Source organism: Peromyscus maniculatus, chromosome 11, assembly GCF_049852395.1.
Source record: "Peromyscus maniculatus bairdii isolate BWxNUB_F1_BW_parent chromosome 11, HU_Pman_BW_mat_3.1, whole genome shotgun sequence".
Classification (NCBI taxonomy): Eukaryota; Metazoa; Chordata; class Mammalia; order Rodentia; family Cricetidae; genus Peromyscus; species Peromyscus maniculatus.
In genome coordinates this window covers 14,623,005-14,638,420 of record NC_134862.1, presented here as the reverse complement: position 1 = coordinate 14,638,420, position 15,416 = coordinate 14,623,005, and the positions used below count along the sequence as shown (strand labels likewise).

The 15,416-nt window shown below is 42.3% G+C and overlaps 1 pseudogene; it reads right to left on the bottom strand.

The window, feature by feature from the left end:
• Positions 1–5,657: 5,657 nt before the first annotated feature.
• LOC121821201 (T-cell ecto-ADP-ribosyltransferase 2 pseudogene) lies at positions 5,658–6,610 on the bottom strand (annotated as a pseudogene).
• Between the last annotated feature and the right edge of the window lie 8,806 nt (positions 6,611–15,416).

The window sequence follows — 15,416 nt, the reverse complement described above, 5'->3', positions numbered from 1 at the left end:
TTGAGTGTCTTAGCTTTGTGAACAACCCAATGAGGGGCCTTTAAGACTTAAGACTTCTTGGCTGTTTCCAGTGAATGGTCCTCTTTGTGAAGGTTTGCAAGATAAAGCTGCCCTCTCCCTCTGCTTTGGGTGGAAGCTTTAAGATGTGATAGGCTCCCGTCAGCACTGAGAGAATTGAGAAGATCATAGGCTAGAGTGGAAGTGATTTTATCTGTAATGTAATATTGATGATTTTCTCTTTTATGGATATTCTCAAATGGAGTATCTGTGTGTTTAAATATTGATGATCTTTACAGAATTAACATATGAAACCATCTCAAAGTCCAATAATACAGTATGTCTGTTTTATTCTAAAGTAGTATGGATAATAAAACAAGGAGAAGATGTATTTAGCTGTTTAAATCTCTGACTTTTTAAAGCTAAACAGATATTGGTGGATGAATCTGACAAAATTGCAGGTTCAGGTTGGAAAATATTAGCATAGCATTAAGACTATCAATTGTTCCTTCCCTTGTTTTCCTGGTGAATGTGACTGTGTGTGTGTGTGTGTGTGTGTGTGTGTGTGTGTGTGTGTGTGTGTGTGTGTGTGTGTGCATGTGTTGGTGTGTGTGTGTGTGTGTGTGTGTGTGTGTGTGTGTGTGTGTGTTGTACCAGTGCTCAGCCAGATGTTCCTTAAGAACTGCTCACATGTTTATCTTAAGGCAAGCTCTCTCACTAGCCCCCAGGAATCTACCTATCTCTACTTTCTCAGCTTTGGTATTACAAGCACATACCACCAGACTTGGATTTTTAGACTGTGAGTGTGGGGGATGAAACCCAAGTCCTTGTAAGCACTGCACAAGTCCTTTACCCACTGGCCCATCCTCCCAGCCTACTTGGCCCAGTTTCTTAATGTCTCATACCAGCAGTTTGTTCTGGTTTCAACACACTGAAGCAAACATGTGCAAAATCCTAAAATCCTAGAGCAGCCTTTCTCATGTGGATTAAATTGTCCTTGGTCTTGCACCTTGCTCCAGATTCCCACAGAAATGGGCTTTAGTGATGGTATTAGAAAAAAAGCCAGCAGGATTTCTCACTTGATGTACAACTCTGTCCCTGTCTTCACTAGCTTTGACCTTGGTACCTTGCTGAACTTCAGATCCCTCAAATGGCTGGCATGCTGTACCATGGCAAGTAGAGGGGCCGAATTTTCACATGGTGCCTCAGAAAATTCAAGAGAGATGATGAACATGTTCCATAGGAATGGGGGAATGGATGGAACAGTATCCCCAAAATTATTTTCACTAAAAAATACTATGTATGTTACTAGTTTGTTTTTTTTTCCTAGTCACCTCAAATTATATATAGTAATGTAGTTCAACTAAGTTTTCATTCACATCAAAAGTATAGGGCTGAAGGTCTGGGAAGACAGCTCACTGCTGCCTGTCAGAGAACCATGGTTCAGTTCTTAGCACCCACATTGGGCACCTCTTCATCCCCAATAACTTCAGCTGCAGGGGATACAATACCATTTTCTGGTCTTCATGAAATCCCACACACATGTGTACATACATACACAGATGCACACATACACATAAATAAAAATTAAAAAAAAACATAAACAAGTTTAAGGCTTGTGACCTCTTATGCCTTTAATGAGTCCAGTTAATTTTAAAGTGTTAAAGCTATCACAGATTGCAAATTTTGAGAGCTGTTTGGGAAGTTATAACAGGGAAGCAGATGCTATGCTGTAAGCCACTGATACAAGCCCAGAGATTAAGCTTCAAGTGTCTGTTCCCATCTCATGATGACCAAAGGATGTTTCCGATAACTTCATCTTTTGTTCTAATTATCTCTCATCCCTCTATCAATCAGAGAAAACATGTGACTTATAGGAAAGTTATTTCTACCCTCTTCTCAGAGACAATCTACCAAATAGCTCTTTCCTCCTGTTTCAAAATCTCTCAAACTATCACTTCTCATTACACATGGAAATGTTCACACACAAGAATAACAAAGGAGGAATTTGAGACCCAAGAAACCAGAGAGAATTTTTAGAAATCAGGAAATCATGTGAGCTGTGGAGCTGGCATGGTCAGTAAAGAGCTTGCTGTGAAAGCATGAGGACCAGAGTTCAAGCCCCGACATGCACATATGAAACTGAGTATGAGTGTCACAACCCAGTAATCCCAGCACTGGGAGTTCAGAGACAGGAGGATCCCTGGAGTTTGCTTCAGGTTTGGTGAGAGGCCTTGTCTCAAAAATAATGTTTAGAGTGATTGAGGAAGACATTCAACATCAACTTCTGGCCACACACACACACACACACACACACACACACAAACATAAACACCTACACTATTACACATAGCAAAAGAAAGAAGAAATTTTTAGGTAGCTCACTCTGGGCTGAATGAAGGTCCCCATTTGCAAGGAACAGTTCTAGTTGTCCCAGCTGAACTACTTGATGATTTCCTGCCAAATTCAAGTGAAGGTTGTTGGTTAATTTCATGGTCACCTTTGCTGGGAAACAACCCCAGAATCTCAGTCATGGTCCTGTTTCATGCACTATGCCAAGCTGGATGTGGATGGAGGTGTTCATCTACGAAAGCCATGTACTGGCTCAGTCACCACAGAGTCAGAGCAAAGGAAGGAGATGCCACCTCTGCAAGCTAACAGCTACTTCTGGTTAGCTTCCTCCCCACAGTAACTACTTTTCAAATCAGCATAAAGACAATTTTATAGGTGGAGAGAAGGCTCAGTCAGTAAAGAGCTTGCATCACAAGCATGAGGACATGATGATCTCAGCGCCCATGTGAAAAGTTGGGCATGGTGGCACACACTTCCAGTCCCAATATGTTGGGTAAGCAGAGACAGAGAGATCCCTGGAGGTTGCTGGTCTACTTGTCAAGCTTCATGCCAGTAAGAGACTCTCTCTCAAAGAGAAAAAAAAAGAAATAGAAAAAGAAAAAGAAGAAAGAGAAAGATCCAAGCTGAATGGTGCCTGAGGAATGTATCCAGGTTGACCTGTGGCATACACACATGCACACAAATGCCACCTCACCCCCACCCCCAAACAGGGCATCAATGTCTGTACAGCCAGACTGAAAAACACCCTAGTTTGGCTTTTTTTTTTTTGTATCTACATTGCTCGCCAGAGCTATAGTCCAGATATATCATTACTATAATTATACTAAAAGATGAAAGAACTGATATTAACTTCTACCCAGTAGACATTTAATAGTTCAACTGAATTCCATTAAATTTTATTTCATTATTAATAAATATCAAATGTTTTCACTGGGTAGTCAAAGAGTTTCATTTTGTCTTTGTTTCTTTTAAAATTTGAATTTAAATGTAAACAATCTGTTCCTCTGAGCATAGCATGCTGTGCTTGTCAGTCCAGCCTGAAGGTTTTACATTGATGTCATCAGCCTGGCGCTTATTAGCCTCAGCTTCCCAAAGGTCCAGAGGAAACAGCTGATTTGTGGAATGGGGCCCAAACCAGTCTCCACTCCAGGTACACCAAAGAATAGCAAAACACAAAACCCTGTCTGTGTGGATAGCTCTTCTTACTCAATTGCTTGACTCTTTTTCACTTGATGCATTTGTTTCTATTTGTGTGTGTGTGTGTGTAGTCATATGGTGTGTATGTGTCCATGGTCTGGGTGTGTCTGGGTATGTGCTATGGTGTACCTCTGTGTGTGTGTGTGTGTGTGTGTGTAGTCATATAGTGTGTATGTGTCCATGGTCTAAGTGTGTCTGGGTATGTGCTATGGTGTTTGTCTGGGTGTGTGAGTGTATGATATCAGTCTGTGTGTTAGGGTTCAGTGTTGGGGTTCAGCCCCAACCTATTGAATGGTCCCTAGAAGCAAGGAGTGAGAGATTGAGAAGTAATATGAAGAAATCTAGGCATAGAAAAAGACAGAGACACAGGATAGCATCAGGAGGACCTTTGGTCAATACCCAGCAACCTCAAGTTTATTTCTTTTTTTGTGGTTATAAACAGTTTATTTCTCTAGATTGTAACATTAATCACATATTGCATACTTAAAAACTGTTACAGCTGACCATGAAGACGAACACTGCTTTTTGATCATAGCAAAGTGTCAAGGGGTAGTAAAATTGAAGTCAGAGCATAACATTTCATCCACAGACCCAGCAGATTGCTCTTGGGCGTATATGGAAGTCGTGAATGCTAAAGTAGATCTACTCCAAAATGGTCGCACACTTCATTCTACCACAGACCTTAGAGAACCAGCCAAGTTCTTGCACCTGGGCCTCCCTTCAACACTCAGACCCAGGAACTGCAGGCAAGAGAGGGCTACAGCTCAGCAAGAGTCAGCAGCTGGACCAGGAGACCAGGTAGCACCACAAGCAGCAGGAATGCTGTAGATGGGAGGAGAAAGGAAGGTTTCATAGTGGGAAATCTCAAGACAGGGATAGCTCCCCTAAACATTCAGAACTTTATATCCAGCTCAAAACCCAAGAGAGTAGGCTCTAGGGGGCCAGCATGCCTGGCTAGACTCTTCTGGCTCCCTCAAGATCCCTAAAGTACTCAAATACCAGGACATGAGCAAACTGATGGATCCCCACCACCTCCAGGGTTCTGTGCTCTAAGACACTGACTGGGGATAAAAGACTTTCCTATCCGGAGTCTTCCTGGTCTTCTAGGGAGTCTGACAGGCTTCTCCTTCTTCACCCAAGAAGAGGTTTCTGGGTCTGAACCTTCTGAAAGTCTACTGTTGCAGCAATTTGTATTCTTTGTGTACAAACTGTTGTGAACTAGAACCTAATTGTGGCTTTCAGGCTGCCTGGACCGGACATCAACCATTTGGCCCAGATGGGCAGCATCTGTAGGCAGAGTTTTCCTGTCTGGACATCTACTCCCTAATAAACACTCAGAGACTTTCATAAATTATAAATGCTTGGCCAGTAGCTTAGGCTTAAATAGCCCATTTTCATTTATCTATGTCCTCCCTGAGGCTCATTGACCTCATCTGTGAACTTCCGATGTTGCTTCTTCTGCACCTGCATCTAGACTCCTCAGATTCCACCCTTCTTCCCAGTGTCCTTAGTCTGGTTCTCTCAACTAACCTTATCCTGCCCAGCTATTGGACAATCAACTCCTTAATTAAACCAATCACAATGACATATATTCACACAGTGTGATGGAATATTTCACATTTCTCACTTTTGTCTAAGTAAAAAGGAAGATTTTAACTTTAACATAGTAAAAGTATATACAACAAAAATAGTAAGAATTACAGTTGCAATATCTAGTCCATTTGTATTTCGCAATTTTAGAGAAAATACTATTTATCTTATCTTTGTCTGTTTAAAGTTTTATATCTAATTTACATTTTTGCTATAACTAAGGAAAACTTTAAGTATAATTATTTAGTCTTTAACTCCACCCAGAAGGGTGAAATGTTATGTAGTGACGGGACATCAGGATACCTAGACAGTCACCCAAAATTCTTCTATAACATTGGAGCATCTATCTTTGGCCACAGGCATAGAATATCTGACACATTTTCTGAAGCAGGAAACTTTGAAGGACTGTCCCACCTTGTCTTGTCAAAGTTTGGGAGTAACTTTCTTTAGCTTGTTCCTGATTCAGTCTGAACAGTATACTGTCAGCAGTTGAGGCAAGGGTAGTTTCATTGCTCAAATGGCTAGCTTTTGCAATAAAGAATGTAAACTCTGTATGGAGTTTCTTCAATGACTAGTGTCTTCTTTGAAGTAAAATGGTGCTGCCAGGAGCAGACAGGTCTCACTGAGCTGCTGAAATGACTTTTGTTGGTAGAACCGCAATAGAAGCAATTGAAGTTGCTCTTCTCTGTTTGGGGGGAGTGCAGAAAAATTTTGTCATTCCTCTTTCCACTTGCTGTTACAGTGACATTGTGATATACCTCATAGCCTAAAATTTACATCTCTTCTTGTTCAGGTTTGTGGAAAAAAATGCTTTTATATGAACCCCCAAGCAGGTTTTGATGATAAACAGTGTCCCATGAACATGACCAAAACCATAAAGAGCTACCATCTCTCCCAAAGATGAATAAGCAAACCGCCCAAATCATAAAGAAACCTCCACAGTGTAACTTAACTTGTTCTTGATGCCCCCGTAAACATTGTAACAATTATCACTACACAGAAGCTGAAGAGCTCTTGTTAATCAGTGATGGAAGGCCTTGTAATGGAAGTTACCAGGATTTGTTTTTGCTCTTGCTAAGCAGTGATGGAAGGCCTTGGAATGGAAGTTACCAGGATTTGTTTTTAATTCTCTAACTGCTCTGCTAAAATCTTCATGTGTTTTCCCGCTGTAGTCCACTAAAGCCATTCCATGGACATCTTGAAAACCTTTAGGACTGCTCATTGTCTTTTTTTATCACCTTCAATTTTTTCTCTGCCTTTACCTACTCAAGTTTTAATTGCCTATTATGTTGAAGTCTTCTTGTAACAACTGGGGTGCTTTACTCTCTGTATCTTCAACACAGCCCTTGTACTGATCATCAAATGCATTGGGAGCCATGTCCAGGTTGGAAGGCTCAGTCAGGCCTGTCATCTGCTGGGTGAAAAACCAAGTCAGGAGGAACATGTGAACTTTTGAGTCTAGAAGAGATGTCATCTTCAACTTCAAGAACATCTATTCAGAGGGCCTGATCCAGCTGGGAGTCCCTCAGCCTTTGGTTCATAGTTCATGTGTTTCCATTCGTTTGGCTATTTTTTTTTCCAATAATTGAGTAAAACCGAAATTTATTACTAGCCACACTCGTCCTAGGGACCTCCATGCTATATATATAGCCTCCATGGTTCTATGGGTTGTGGGCTGATTGTTCTTTATTTTATATCTAGAATCCACTTATGAGTGAGTACATACCATAACTGTCTTTCTGGGTTTGGGTTACCTCACTCAGGATGATTTTTTCTAGTTCCATCCATTTGCCTGCAAATTTCATGCTTTCATTGTTTTTCTCTGCTGAGTAGTACTCCATTGTGTATATGTACCACATTTTTTTTCATCCATTCTTCTGTTGATTGGCATCTAGGTTGTTTCCAGTTTCTGGCTATTACAAATAGTGCTGCTATGAACATAGCTGAGCATGTATCTTTATAGTATGAATCAGCATTCCTTGGGTATATGCCCAAGAGTGGGATGGCTGGGTCTTGAGGTAGTTCGATTCCTAATTTTCTGAGAAACTGCCATACTGATTTCCACAGTGGTTGTACAAGTTTATATTCCCAACAACAGTGGAGGAGTGTTCCCTTTGCTCCACATCCTCTCCAAAATTGACTGTCATTGGTGTTTTTTATTGTAGCCATTCTGACAGGTGTAAGGTGGTATCTCAGAGTCGTTTTGATTTGCATTTCTCTTATGATTAAGGATGTTGAGCATTTCTTTAAATGTCTTTCAGCCATTTTTGATTCTTGTTTTGTGAATTCTCTGTTTAGCTCTTTAGCCCATTTTTTAATTGGACTGTTCAGTATTTTGATGTCTAGTTTCTTAAGTTCTTTATATATTGTGTAGATCAATCCTCTGTCAGATGTGGGGTTGGTGAAGATCTTTTCCCATTCTGTTGGCTGTCTTTTTGTCTTATTGACTGTGTCTTTTGCCCTGCAAAAGCTTCTCAATTTCGAGAGGTCCCATTTATTAATTGTTGTGCTCAGGGTCTGTGCTGTTGGTGTCTTATTTAGGAAATGGTCTCCGGTGCCAATGAGTTCAAGAGTGCTTCCTATTTTCTTTTCTATTAAGTTTAGTGTAACTGGATTTATGTTTAGGTCTTTGATCCACTTGGACTTAAGTTTTGTGCATGGTGACAGATATGGATCTATTTGTAATCTTTTACATATTGAGATCCAGTTATGCCAGCACCATTTGTTGAAGATACTTTCTTTTTTCCATTGTATAGTTTTGGCTCCTTTGTCAAAAACCAGGTGTTCATATGTGCATGGATTAATGTCAGGGTCTTCAATTTGATTCCATTGGTCCATATGTGGATTTTATACCAGTACCAAGCTGTTTTTATTACTATAGCTCTATAGTAGCGTTTGAGGTCAGGGATGGTGATGCCTCCAAAGGTTGCTTTATCATATAAGATTCTTTTAGCTATCCTGGGTCTTTTGTTTTTCCATATGAAGTTGAGTATTTTTCTTTCCAAGTCTGTGAAGAATTGTGTTGGGATTTTGATGGGGATTGCATTGAATCTGTAGATTGCTTTTGGTAAGATTGCCATTTTTACTATGTTAATCCTACCTATCCATGAGCATGGGAGATCCTTTCATTTTCTGATATCTTCTTCAATTTCTTTCTTTAGAGATTTAAAGTTCTTATCAAAAAGTCCTTCACTTGTTTAGTTAGTGTTATCCCAAGGTATTTTATATTATTTGTGGCTATTGTAAAGGGTGATGTTTCTCTGACTTCTTTCTCAGCCCTTTTATCATTTGTGTATAGGAGGGCTACTGATTTTTTTGAGTTTCAAGTTTATTTCTAATGGTCTTTTTATACATTAGCAAGGGGAGAGGCAAAAGACCTCCCCCTTTCAAGATCAAAGCATAATATACAACCAAGTGTAGACCCTTCAAAACACCTGGTAACCACACCCAATGGCAAAGCATCTTGTGATTAGGCCTGGAACTATAAGACACCTATTAACCATGCCTTTGCACCTTTTATGCATCCTTGGAAAGCAACATAAACTCTGATTCTCTTGAGTCAAACCACAAGTTGGAATCTTTGTGGGCTCCCACAGTATGTGTGCAGTTTCTGTGTTTATATGTGTATATGTGTGCACTTGTGTGTGTGAAATCTGTGTGTGTGTGTGTGTGTGTGTGTGTGTGTGTGTGTGTGTTATCTTTATGTGTTTCTTAGTCTTCCTCATCTTTATATTACCCTGCCTTATGTCTCCTGTCTTCACGTTGCTGTTGACATAGTGGCTGCATAGTTCCCTTCTGAGAATGACTTTTCACAGATGACCATCCCACATGGCCACGAATCCCATAAGAATGTGACTTTCTGTAAGTAATGTTTCTGCTGAGAGTGGAGTCTTGGAGAGCACACTGACAGAGGCTTGCTTCAGGCAACCATCTGAGCATCAGTTGTCAAAAGTAACAGGTGAGACCGTGGCCCACCAAGCTCCAGAAGCTGCTCAGAAATCACTAAGAAAGGAGGCACATGGGGAAGGGGCCTGTTTTCTTTTGTTTAAGTGAATGGCCTAAAGTACAGAGTTTTGAGAATACTTGAAAGAAATGGCAGTGGTCTGAGAGGTGAACAGCATAAAGTGTTGCTCACAAAAGTCAGCTCAGGGCTTCAGGTACACATGGAAAAGCACCTTCAACAATTAGACATGGTGGCTCTTTTTCTGGGGGTAGGGTGCATGAATCTGTCTGGGTATGTGTGCATATTTACATGTGTGCAGGTACATATTTGTGGGGTATACATGCATATGTATATGGAAGCTAAAAGACAACCTCAGCTGTCATCTATGCATCTTGTTTCTTACTGGCTTATAGTTTGGCAATTTAGCTGGGCTGGCTGGCCAGTAAGCCCAGGGATCCCCCTTTCTCTGCTTCCTCTGTCTTAGCATCACAGGCACACACAACCATTCCTGATGCTTTTGTATATGGGCTCTTGGATCAAACTTCATTGCCTATCTCCCCAGATCTGCTGTTTCCATCTCTCTTTAGTCTTTCTGTTGTTGGTATTACTTCCAAGGTCTTGCCTTTTGTCACTCAAGCCCACTTTGAAGCCCCTGACTTGGTCCCCTGTCATAGATCCTACTCTCTATCAAGGGGCTGCCCCATCTTGTTTTCTGCTGCTATGATAAAACACCAGAACCGAAAGCAACCTGGGTAGGAAAAGATTTACTTGGCTTGTAGTTTCCCTTCATTGAGGGGAGCCAGGGCAGCTCACGGCAGGAGCCTGGAGACTGGAACTGAAATGGTGACCATGGAAGACCATGATTAGCTCAGCTACCTTTCTAATATAGTCCAGGAACATCTGCCCAGAACTACCCACGACGGACATCATCCTATATGAAGTAACAATCAAAAAAAAATGTTTCACAGACATCTCCAAAGGGCAATCTAATGTGGGCAATTCTTTGATTGAGATTCTCCCTTCCCGTGTGAGTCTGGGTGCCTGTCACATTGACAGCTGGAGCTTACTAAAACAGAACTGAACCAGAGCTCCAGGGTATTTTTAAATTTTACTTTTGCCCAAGGAAGTGGGGTGGAAGGGATGAATTAAGAGCTAGATGCACATGTGGGGAAGCTTGGAAAATTCATTGCATAGCCAGAGACCAGAGACAGACCAGACAGGGTCAAGATAGTGAGGTATATAGTAAGATACAGTCATAGGTCCCCCAGGCCAACATCCATATGGCAAGACCCCATGTCCTCAGCAAGCTGATATGCTGAGCCAGCACAGATGGTGATAACTGTCCAGTGAGAAGAGAGTGGTTACCAAATTAACAAGGGAGAGATTAACAAATGTCTATTCACTCCAGAAAGGACACCAGTGGCAGACTAAGAAAAGGGTTCCACCGAAGTCTTGCTTTGTGAACCAGTGGACTTACTGGAGTTACTTTAGTATAAATGAGGGATTTCTTAGTGGAACATGAGTAACCTTAAGAGAGCTGAATCTCCAAAAAGGCCACCCTGGAATGGGTGACAGCTCATGGAAGCTGCATATCTGGAGCTCTCGAACACTTCCCAGCAGCTCAGTTGAAAAGCCTCCTTTCCCAACATCCCTCATTGTGCATGTAACTTTGTATGTATAGCCTTGCAAATATGCTAAGTTTCAGGAGCTTCCTGAGACTTTCCTCTACTTCCCAAGTCTTATAAGATTTACTCATTTCCTGCTTCTTCATCAGCCTCCCTCCAGGATTGGAATGTTTCAGTTCACAGTGAATCTGGGGCTGAGAGATCCCAGGAAGCTTCCTGCAGGTCCTGTGGATGGAAGACTGTAGGGCCCTGCCCACCCCCGCCCCCATTTTGGGTAGCTGTTGCCTTGCTTGCTGACCTTGACCATCTGTCCTCCCTATGCTGATTCCCTGCTGGTTTTCTTCCTCCTGAATGCTCACCCTCACCAGAGGTTCCTTGTTTGTGTATCCTGCATATTGGGCATTAACAGCTTAGATGCAAGAATGTAGAACATCTGTAGCAAACTTCTGCCCTCCAGGGTTCTCCCATTGTGCTGTAAACCTGTATTTAAGGTTTCCTTCCTCTTTCAATAAATGGCATTTGGCATTCTCCTGAGGCAAATGACCTGCTGTATCTTGTCTCTGTTTTTTGATCCACACCCCCTCACTGGGATGTGGTGAATAGGTGGTGGTAGCACAGGTGTTACTGCAACAGAAGACTAGAGCTATGTGGAAAGGACTTGGGCTTAGAGGATACCTGGAGGATCTCATTCTCTTGGATGGTGTGAACCAGCCACATCATACCTTAATGTCTAATCTGCAAATTATAAAATACATAGAGAACACACTTGGCAATTGATATTTTCCTGGCACTTGGTAGGGCACAGAAAGAAAGAAGTATTTTCTTGCCAATTGTCATCAGTTATAATTGGAAGAACAGGTAAACCAGGTGAGGCACAGCTGGCATACAACAGATGCTGCCTGGAGCTGGCTGGCAGCGAATTCTTCTCCCTTGGGAAGGTATAGGGACCTGTATACACCAGGACTCCAGAAACCCCTATGCAGCCCAAGGCAGTACCAGTAACACAGCAAGCTCACAACAGCAGCAATTAGTGCCTCTTCACAGGGATGCAGCTCGTGGATTCTGCCACTGCTGTGATGCTCCTGACAGGTGACTACCCTCTGCTCTGGGCACCAGCTGGTCTGAGGAGACAAGGCAGCAATTAGAATAATGAGGACAAATCATCACAGTGAATTAATGAATCGCCAGTCGCCCTCCGAGCACTGTGGGGCTTAACAGAGAATGCAACCCTCAGCGTTGTCGTGGACCATAATTTAGTCCTGAACTTCGGTGTCGCTGCCTATGTCCAGGGGACACTCCCTTAGGACAAAAACAAGTTCCCCAGCTCCACATTTGGCTGATCTGGTCAATCTGGACACTTGTTTATCTGATAGTTTATGAAGATAAGATCCTGGAGGGCAGACAGTGTCAGCACTGCTGTTCCAGATGCAATCGCTGAAGCTGCACAAGGCGTTCTCAGAAGAAAGCGGGAGCAAAGGAAGCTCGGTGGGGGGAAGAGCCGGCAGTACTATTTCCAGCAAGCTCAGGTGTTCAGGGTCCCTTCTCGGCAACTGTACTGCTTAGGGAACCCACGGGGGCCTTGTGACTCGACTCAGGAGCTTTACAAGCTTGAGGATCTGAGTTCTGAGCCTAGGACACAAAGTATTGGGCTCACTGCACCTGAGCTTGACACCACTGTGCTGTTTGGGGAGGAGCCAGGCGATCACCAGGGCTTGCTGGCTGCCTTCACTGATGTGAATGGTGATGTATGGCTGTATTTGATTCACCAAGAGTCAGCGGACACAAAGCATTGAGTGACGGCGCCAGTAGCTATGATACAGACATTGTGCTAATAATGCCCCAGAGGTCACCATTTCTGTTCAACACAGCGTTCATGCTCAGGAAACTTCATGTACAGGGTAATTTTCCAGTTTGTTACCTAAGCGCAACCATGGGTTGCAGAATGCAACAAGATATTTTGATAGAGGGCTAGAGAAAGCCGCAGTGAGTAAGAACACTTGATAATACAAGTTCATGGATCCGAGTTTGGAACCCAGCACCCATACCAAAGGCTAAGCATGGCTATATGCGCACCTGTAGCTCAAGCATGCTTTGTAAGTTGAGGCAGGAAGTTAACTAGAGCTTTCTGACTACCAGCCTAGTTCCAGGCTCAGTGAGAAACCTTGTCCCAAATGCATAAGACTGAGAATGATGAAACAGGAAAGTTTATATTCTCCTCTGGCCCTTGTACATGCATGTACAGATATGCACAGACCTTCAAAACCTCCCTGCACACATTACACACATATGCCACACACAAGAACATGGGTGCATACACATACGCACACAAGTTATTTTGAGAGAAAAAGAAAGACCCTATTCACATAATTCTTATTATAGGATAGTACTTTAAAAATATCTTGATAGTGGTTCATAATTTTTTTCTTTTTCTTTTTCTTTTTCTTTTTCTTTTTCTTTTTTTTTTTTTTTTGATACAGGATTTCTCTTTGTAGCTTTGTACCTTTCCTAGAACTCACGCTATAGCCCAGGCTGGTCTTGAACTCACAGAGATCCACCTGGCTCTGCCTCCCAAGTGCTGGGATTAAAGGTGTGCGCCGCCGCCGCCGCCGCCGCCGCCGCCGCCGCCGCCGCCGCCGCCGCCACCACCACCACCTGGTGGTTCATAATCTCTTATTGTACCTAGTCTTACCTAGTTTATAAATGAAAGCTTATTGTAGCTATAAATATTCTATAGGAACATACGTGTAAACAGAGAAACAAAGATAGTCCATACTCAGTTGGCACTATCTGTGGTTTTAAAACATCCCCTGAAGATAGGGGGAAACTACTACAAACTAGGCATTGTTATCTCCAGATTGTATGTGTTGCTCGGACCCTCTGTCACTGTGCCAGGCACCTGGAAGATCTACTGAAAAGGTGGAAAGATCTACATGGTTCATGGTTTCTGTCCATGTTCTATGGAGCCATTGTGGTGCTCTGTGTGGAAGCACAGCATTACAACAGGAGGCAAGTGTGTGAGATGGAACAGAGCTGAGTTCCTCACGACAGCCAAGAGGTAGAAAAAGACAGGAAGGGCACAGGAAGCAGACGTGTGGCTGTGTGAAGTTTCCTCAGGACACAAATCCTGTTATTCCAAATCTCTGAATCCTAGAAAATCAAAATACTCTTAATTATAAACATTTAATTTGGAAAATTAGTTCTAAAATATGTGGTAGTCACCAGAGAACATTGCTCAGACATGGGTTTAAGCCAATCTTAGCTGGCCAGTGACTATACTGGGTATTGAGATCCCAGTGTAGTCTTGAGCCTTTCTCAGGGTGAGTTTTTTTTTTTTTATTTTTTTATTATTATTATTTTACAACACCATTCAGTTCAACATAATAGCCACAGATTCCCCTGTTCTCCCTCTCTCGCCCACCCCTCCCCCCAGCCCACCCCCCATTCCCACCTCCTCCAGATCAAGGTCTCCCCCGAGGACCGGGGTTGACCTGGTAGACTCAGTCCAGGCAGGTCCATTCCCCCCTCCCAGACCGAGCCAAGTGTCCCTGCATAAGTCCCAGGATTCAAACAGCCAACTCATGCAACGAGCCCAGGACCTGGCACCAATGCACAGCTGCCTCCCAAACAGATCAAGCCAAATGACTGTCTCACCCGTTCAGGGGGCTTGATTCAGTTGGGGGCCCCTCAGCCTTTGGTTCATAGATCCTGTGCTTCCATTCATTTGGTTATTTGTCCCGGTGCTTTATCCAACCTTGGCTTCAACAATTCTCGCTCATATAAACCCTCTTCTTTCTCACTAATTAGACTCCCAGTGCTCCACCAGGGGCCCAGCAGTGGATGTCTGCCTTCAGATTCCTCAGTCCTTGGATGGGGTTTATGGCACCACTATCTGGGTGTCTGGCCATCTCAGGGTGAGTTTTTAAGCACAAAAGCCATGTCTTGGGATGACATACTTCAGTTGACAAGAACAGTTAGTCAGAGCTACAGAAGTCAAAAAGAAAGGTTAGTTAGTACAATTAGAGACTTTCCCAGAACTACAGATTTTGATAGATTAGGCTTTCATTTTAATCTTGGCAGGTGGTGCTATCTATGTGCTGTATTTTACAACCTGAATAATTGCACCTCCACCATGGAGTCAGTTATGCTAAAGTCTAGGGCCCCGTTACACAAAAAATGAATAAGGACCTTATATTTTTTAGAGGTTTAGCCATCATCAATAATATTGTAGAATGGCATCTATAAACATTAACAACATATAATAATCAATATGCAAAAAGGAACTTTTAGAAATCACCATGTTGAAGTGATCAAGGATCTGTATTTTTCCAGTGCTAACAAGGAGTAGACATCTGAGAGGTTGAGATAAAATCCTCGATGATCCATTGAAGAAGGTTGACACAGGCAACATTTCCCCACAACAAAGAATATCAGCTCTGTGATTCAATCATCACAAGTGTGTAAAAATCAGGTTACAAAATAACTTCAAATGCATCAGGACTTTGGGGAAATGAACTAATTATGTAACATGCTGTTTTATTTTAAAATCCAGTGGTTTTGAGATTGGATCATAATACCCACATGTTCTTATCTTTCTAGCAAGAAAAACTAGAATTATCTAAGTTTTCTCATTTATATCCCATAACAAAGTTATAAGAAAGGGAAATTTATGCCATTATGAAGAAATAAAGAAAACCTGAGTATTGCTGAGAATA